General features: G+C 41.8%; 1 protein-coding gene across 2 annotated transcripts in view; it reads right to left on the bottom strand.

The window, feature by feature from the left end:
* Positions 1-6109, bottom strand: part of LOC120861271 (tubulin alpha-1C chain) — a 57340-nt gene extending 51231 nt beyond the window's left edge. The window contains exons 1-2 of one of the 2 annotated variants that reach the window (XM_040236898.1): positions 5807-6109; positions 65-216 (exon numbers count right to left, since the gene is read on the bottom strand). The gene's annotated coding sequence lies outside the window, so the exon portion shown is untranslated. The remainder of the gene's footprint in view (positions 1-64; positions 217-5806) is intronic. The other variant, XM_040236897.1, reaches the window with a different exon arrangement.
* Between the last annotated feature and the right edge of the window lie 203 nt (positions 6110-6312).

A 6312-nucleotide genomic window follows, 5' to 3' on the forward strand; every position in this document is an offset into this window, starting at 1 on the left:
GGCCATTTGCTTGCAGGGTCAATTTGGTCTCTTTTTAGACAAGCGGACTGCATTTGACTGTTACCTTGGTGTCAGAGCTTTCTCTGGGCAAAAGGCCGGACGTTCACCTGCAACCCGTCTCCTCCTTCCCCGGCAAGCTCCTTGCAGCGTCGCGGCGCTTCCAGCAGATGGCGCCGCAGCTGAATTTTCGCGACCCGCTCTCTAAACCAGAAGCGTCTGGAATAAACAGGAAGGGGAATTTGTTTTTTAAAGCATTCTGTCTCAACATATATTGCCTTCTTTGTTGAGTCAGAAGCTTTTTTTATTTGACTTATATTGAAGTGCATTTGAGATGTTTAAAAAAAAAATCAGCGATGACGCAATACCAAACACGGGGTTGGTCCGGGGTGGGGGTTGTAAGAATTTCCACTCTCACAAATGATTCAGGAAGGAAGTTCTCAAGTAGCATAAACTGTCACAAGAGCACAGTGGTTCAGAAACGCTAGCAAGGTGTGCTAGGTGAAGAAAGGCAGCCTCAAAAAGACCAACAAGGAGGGGCAGGGGAGAGGCTCGCTGGGCCGCAGCGGAAGTGACCTTAGAGGCGGGCGGGGCGGTGGCCGTGGAAAACAGCGCCGCCTGCTGGTCGAAAGAGAAAAAGCTCGGATCTTGCCAGAGGCTGCGGCATGGCTCCCTGGACCCTTACTCCCCACAGACATTTACAGTCAAGATGCTGCACGTTATGCCCCTTCCCCAACAAAACTGAAAGTAATGGGCACAACCAGATAAGTCTTTCTGTAGAGAAGAGAAATCTTAGAGGCCCGTTGTGGTTTGGGAATACAGGGTTTCAAAGACCTTCACTGTTTTTAACACTTCCTAAAGCCAAAAATGGTGGATTATTATGGTATAATTGTTAAAGCAATTCATAAAGGAGAGTGAAAAATAGAACCCTATAGGTGCTCTCTTTCATTTATCCCACCCTGCTTTATTTACAAAATAATAAAAGAGGTGATCAGAAGCAAATTGGAAAAAAACAAGCAGAAGGTTGAATTTCAAGGTGATTGTGCTTATCATTTCTCATTATGGCCCCTCATTTTTATTCCAGGGTTGTTGCAGTTTCATTTCTAGAGTCCCTCCTCCTCTCGCCACTTCCTTTTTCTCTTCACTCATTTGACAGGAGCCTCCGCAGTCATCGGCCTAGAATACGTCATCGTCATCCACTGGGAGAAAAGTGTGGTACCACCTTTCTCCCCCTATGGCTGAAGCCCATGGATGGAAAATGACGGTTGCGTTTCTGCTCCTGACCCAGCGCGATTGTTGAGAACTGTTAACCTGCAAGATGATGCCAAAGCGCAGCCTCCCTCCTTTTATGCTGTATAGAATTTTAGGTTGCCCTTCATTAAGCTGATGCTTTCCCCTACAGAGCCCTGCCCTTCACTTTGTCCAAATGGTGTGCTAATAACCTTCTCCTCCCTTCTACTTGCAGAGATTCAGTGCATTAAGCCTAAGAGTTGTACATCTCCCTTTGTCTTCTTTTAAGGGAGTGAAGACCCATAGGTGGACAATTTTATTTAGATTAGTCATGCTGTTTATCAGGTCGATGTTCTCTTGACATGAAAATTTCCATCTCCCATCAAGGCATAGCTGCAGGCATTTATTATAGGCTCTGGTTCAAAGCAGGCCCTCTCTTTTGAGCATTAGCACCAGAAATTAGGAACCTGACTGAAGGAGAACCTGACTGAAGGTCCAGAAAGAAGGAAAGCTGGACTCCCAAGTCCTGTTTATGACTACTGTAGCCTTCACAATCTGGATCCAACCAAAGGAACACTGAGAGCACAGTGTCTGGAGTACAAAGAAGAGTAATGGATATACAGTAACTTGACTGAGTCAGGGACAGGATCCAAGACATGCCTGACATTTGTTTATCTGCAGAGAAACAGGAGTAAAGGAGGAGCTGTCTCCCTCGGTGTTACAAAAGTGTCCTTGGGGAGAGGACGCAGGAACAGGGCAGCTGATAACATTAACACTGTGTGGGCACACACCTCCCCATCCCCAGGACTGCTGAACCATGCGTTAGTAAAACAATCGGCAGGGACACAGCTCTGAGCCTCTCCTGTCACAGTCCTCAGAGGCAGTCGGCTCCGACAAGGCAAAGTGGCTTTTCCGAGGGGGAGGGGTGCCTGCTTTCTCTTTGTTCTTCCTTGGAAAATAGGCTCTCTCTTAACTCTCATAACCAGCTGCTTTCATCTCTCAGAGGAAGGCAAAAAAAAGTTAATTCCCAATAAAAATTTGGACAGCATATTTTTCAGAGCCCTGAACTCTGACTGTGAAATGCAGGGGCAAACTCACTACAATTCTAACACGCTGTAAGTTTTATTCTGGGTTTCTAGGCAAAAATTTCAAAAAGGTGCCCCTCCTTATCAAATAAAAATATAATAAAAAGGTCATCTTCAGAAAGGGGTAATAGAGACAGTGCTTTGAATCCTTCTTAACCTAATAATAGATGTCATGCACTCTATTCTTAAGAATCTCTTCCTCACAGGTATGATTTAATGAGCATATTCCTTTGTCTGCTAAGAAATAAGGGCTCTCTGAGAAGTCACACTTTTTTATACTACAAGTGATATTTTTTTCTCATAAGAATGATTTAATATAGCTCCTTTAAAGATAAAGACATTCAGTATTGTCTGTCCCTGACTTACGTGTGGAATTAAGAGAAAGGATGTTTGTTCTTGTATCAGGAATAGGCCTGCCACACCCCAGGCACTCAGAGCATCTGCTCCCTGGACTGACTCTTAAACCAAAGCTACACATGGCTTCCGTGCTTGACAGCTGAGGTGGCCTTTTATATCCAGTTGGAATTTCTGTTTGGGCCTGCTTGAATGGGTTTGCCCACACAACAGAAAATGGGCTGTTGGTCAGAGGAAGCTTAATGGGCTGAGGACTAGGCTAGTATTTTAGAAATGCTGTAGATTCATTTCCTCCCAAAATAAAGTACCTTCGGTCCCTTCAAGTGGCATCCTCAGGCTCTTTAAGACAATTCCAACTTTGGGGGATTTTATGTGCTCACTAAATATCAGGTATTTTGTCCAGAGTAACAGAATATTTGCACATTTGTATTCAATCCTTGGGCCCTGTGGAGAGCAGCTACCAGCTCTTGGGGAACCTCGTTCTTTCCAGCAGGTTAAAGAGGAAGTGAGAACAATTTCCAGTCAGGGAAGCAGCCCAGTGTAAGTATGTGATCTGATGGCGAAAGTTCTACAGGTAAGCTTCTAAAATGATTCTGAAGCTAGACAAGAAACGAATGAGCAGGTGTTAAAGGATTATATATACTTTTGTAATTAACAGAAAAATTGGATAAAATAGCACTGGGCATGTATAGCCATAACACTACCCTGTGTTTAGGTTATTACCTGTTACCCAGAGAGTATATTACAGAATGCCTTTCATCTGACCGGTTCAAAGGTCTTTCCAGTGTTAAGCTCATACATTAAGGCATTTCAATTTAACAACTAATAAGCACTTTTGGGGCAAGAACCATGTCTTGCTTGCACTTCCTTTATGTTTTGCACAGTGTGGCCAGCAGGTATTAGATAGTAGGTGCTCAGGGAATTCTATCTTAAAAAAAAAAATTTATATATATATATAGGCTGTGCTTTAATCCTGAGATTAGGCCTGCCTTTTTTGTCACATCTGAAGAAAATGACTAGTGGTACTTTGTGGACAGAAAATGCAAGTGGGGATGTTGCAGCTTCTCTGATAATGACCATAGCAGCTAGACCAGAAACTGTGTAAATACGTCACACAAATCATCTCATTTAAACCTCACCGCAGCCCAACAGGCTTGGTTGTTTATTATTACTGTCGTTCTTTTACATATGACAAGATATTATTCAAGCCACACAACTAATAGAGAGTCACATCAGGGACTTGAATCTAGAGAGAGATCCAGCTCCAAGGTGCGTGCTCTGAAGTACATTCCTGCTCCAGAGCATCTAATAACGACACTTCTAGTTCCATTTGCTACCTTCTTTGAGGGGCTGCCTCACAGCATACTCTCTGGAGTGGGAGGGAGAGAGGGAGGAAAGCAAGCAAACACAGCTCGGAACGTACACATTCAGTGCGCGTGGCTTTGATGTCCTCTCCTATATGTCACCTCATTTAACCCCCGTAGCACTGTCAGGTACGTGGCTACTGTCTCTTAAATGTAAGGAATATATCGCTGGAGAACAGGCCGATGTTTTAAAAAGTAAATGCTAAACTTCTTAGCTGAGAGGCAACAAATCTGATAACACTGTCCTTGCCCTAAGCATCTCACCTCCGCTGAGAGTGTTGGTATGAGTTCTTCTTATGTTTCTTTCCTCTTTTACTAACACTCCAGTGAGCCGTAAAGCTTAGGCTTGTCTCTACTTGTCCCATAAATGCAGATACAATTAAACGTTGACTCACTATGGAATAAGCCATTTCAAAAGCTGAGGCGAGGTAGAGAGGAAACAGTAAAAGGAAATGCTATGTGATGTAACAAAAAGAATGAATTAGATTTAAATAAGAAAAGATATCCACAAGTAAGTTAAAAAAAGAAAGAAAGGTGAGCAAGCTGCAGAATAAAAAGTACAACCATGGTGCCATTTATGTTTTAGATAAAAAACAGTGTAATACGAATATACACACATCTATGCAAACACACACAGAAAACAACTGGTTACACCTCAAATTGATAATAGGTTTATCCGGAGAGAGGACTGGGTCCAGGCTGAGGTGCATAGTATTGGCAGACTTCTTTGTTATCTTTTTATTAAATTAATGTGTATATAAGAGGAAAAAAAAGGACAGAAAAGAAACAAGTGATACTGTTAGAAAATGAAAGGTTAGCAACAAAAAGTAAATGATACAAATACACAAACTAAAATTCACTACCTCATTCATGTCCATAAGAGACCAATAGATTAGAAGAGATTCCTCGTGCTGGCATTATCATTGTCAATTGTATGGTTTTTTAAATGTAATGTTTCCTGACTCTACCAGAACTACAGGGCTGTGAAGTACACTAGGCTTGGAGCCAGATGACTGGGTACAAGGCCTGACTCTGCATTTCTCTGTAACCTTGGGCTAATTTCTCAGGGCCCTAGTTTCCTTATCTATCAAGATAATAGTAACATACTTCAGAGGGTGCTTTGAGGAGTAAATGAAATAATGCTCAGGAAAGAACAGCAAAATCATGCAGACTGACATTTATAAATGTGTTTGTGCTTTTCTTCCCATTCTCTCCCCTCTACTTCAGACAATGATTATTTTATGTACCTTTAGGTGTCTGAATGCCCCACAATGAGGCAGAGTTAAATTAACAAACATTAATCTTCAGATAACATTTGCTAATAATAGGCCTCCATTACTTGAAGCTATAGTTATGCACATGTGTAGTTTTTAAGCTTAAATAACCTGTATTCATGTATTTATTTTAAGGAATATATCTGTTTGATTCCATCTATAAAATATACTCTTTTCTTATAAAACCTACTTTTGATACAAAAACTACAATATCCGAACACAGAGCCCATTTAAAGTATAAGCCAAAAATGCATTACACTTTTTTTTTTTTTTTTGCATCTTAAAATGTGCTTATTTGTGGTCCTACTAAAATTTCAGGCTGTTCTGAAATTTGAGTAGCCAATTATAAACCTTATAATAAAAAGGATTGCAAAAATAATAAGAGAAATACTATCACCAATGTAATTAAGCACAAAAGAGAAACATGAACACATTAATAAATATCAGTTGCCTACCACAGCAGCACGCCGCATGATCTAACTGTTTTCAATTACAGCCTCACCTTTGAAACAGAGCCAGGTTCTCATCTGCTTTTGCTGGATGTGCCTGTGTTCAAAGGCGCAGGGACCTGAAGATTTCTAGTGAAGTAAGTAAGAATCCAGTTTAAGTTGTTTTGCAGTTTGAGTTCAGAAGGGATTCATATTTAAAGGAACCAGTTCCAAGCAGACAAAGCACGCCTCCCTCCCAAGCTCCTCTACACCATTAAACTGGGCTGTCATTTTAGAGGTGGGCGCTCATTGTTCACTTTCTTCTACTCTAATTAGACTTGACAGATTGCTCTTTCTAGCTAGACTGGCTATTGCCAAGAACAGAGAGGAAGAGATGAGGCCAACCTTGTCTTTATGCCCTTGGAATCAGCTCCCCACCCCCATTCCCAGTCCACAGACACAGAAAGGCATCCCCAGCCGCTCAAATCTGTTCTCCTTCCCCTCTAGCCTCCTTCTTAACTTGGCTCCTGGCAGTCTCAGCACCAATGAATTTTCTTACTTTCAATACTGTGAGATTCAA

Source organism: Oryx dammah, unplaced genomic scaffold (assembly GCF_014754425.2).
Source record: "Oryx dammah isolate SB20612 unplaced genomic scaffold, SCBI_Odam_1.1 HiC_scaffold_11232, whole genome shotgun sequence".
NCBI lineage: Eukaryota > Metazoa > Chordata > Mammalia > Artiodactyla > Bovidae > Oryx > Oryx dammah.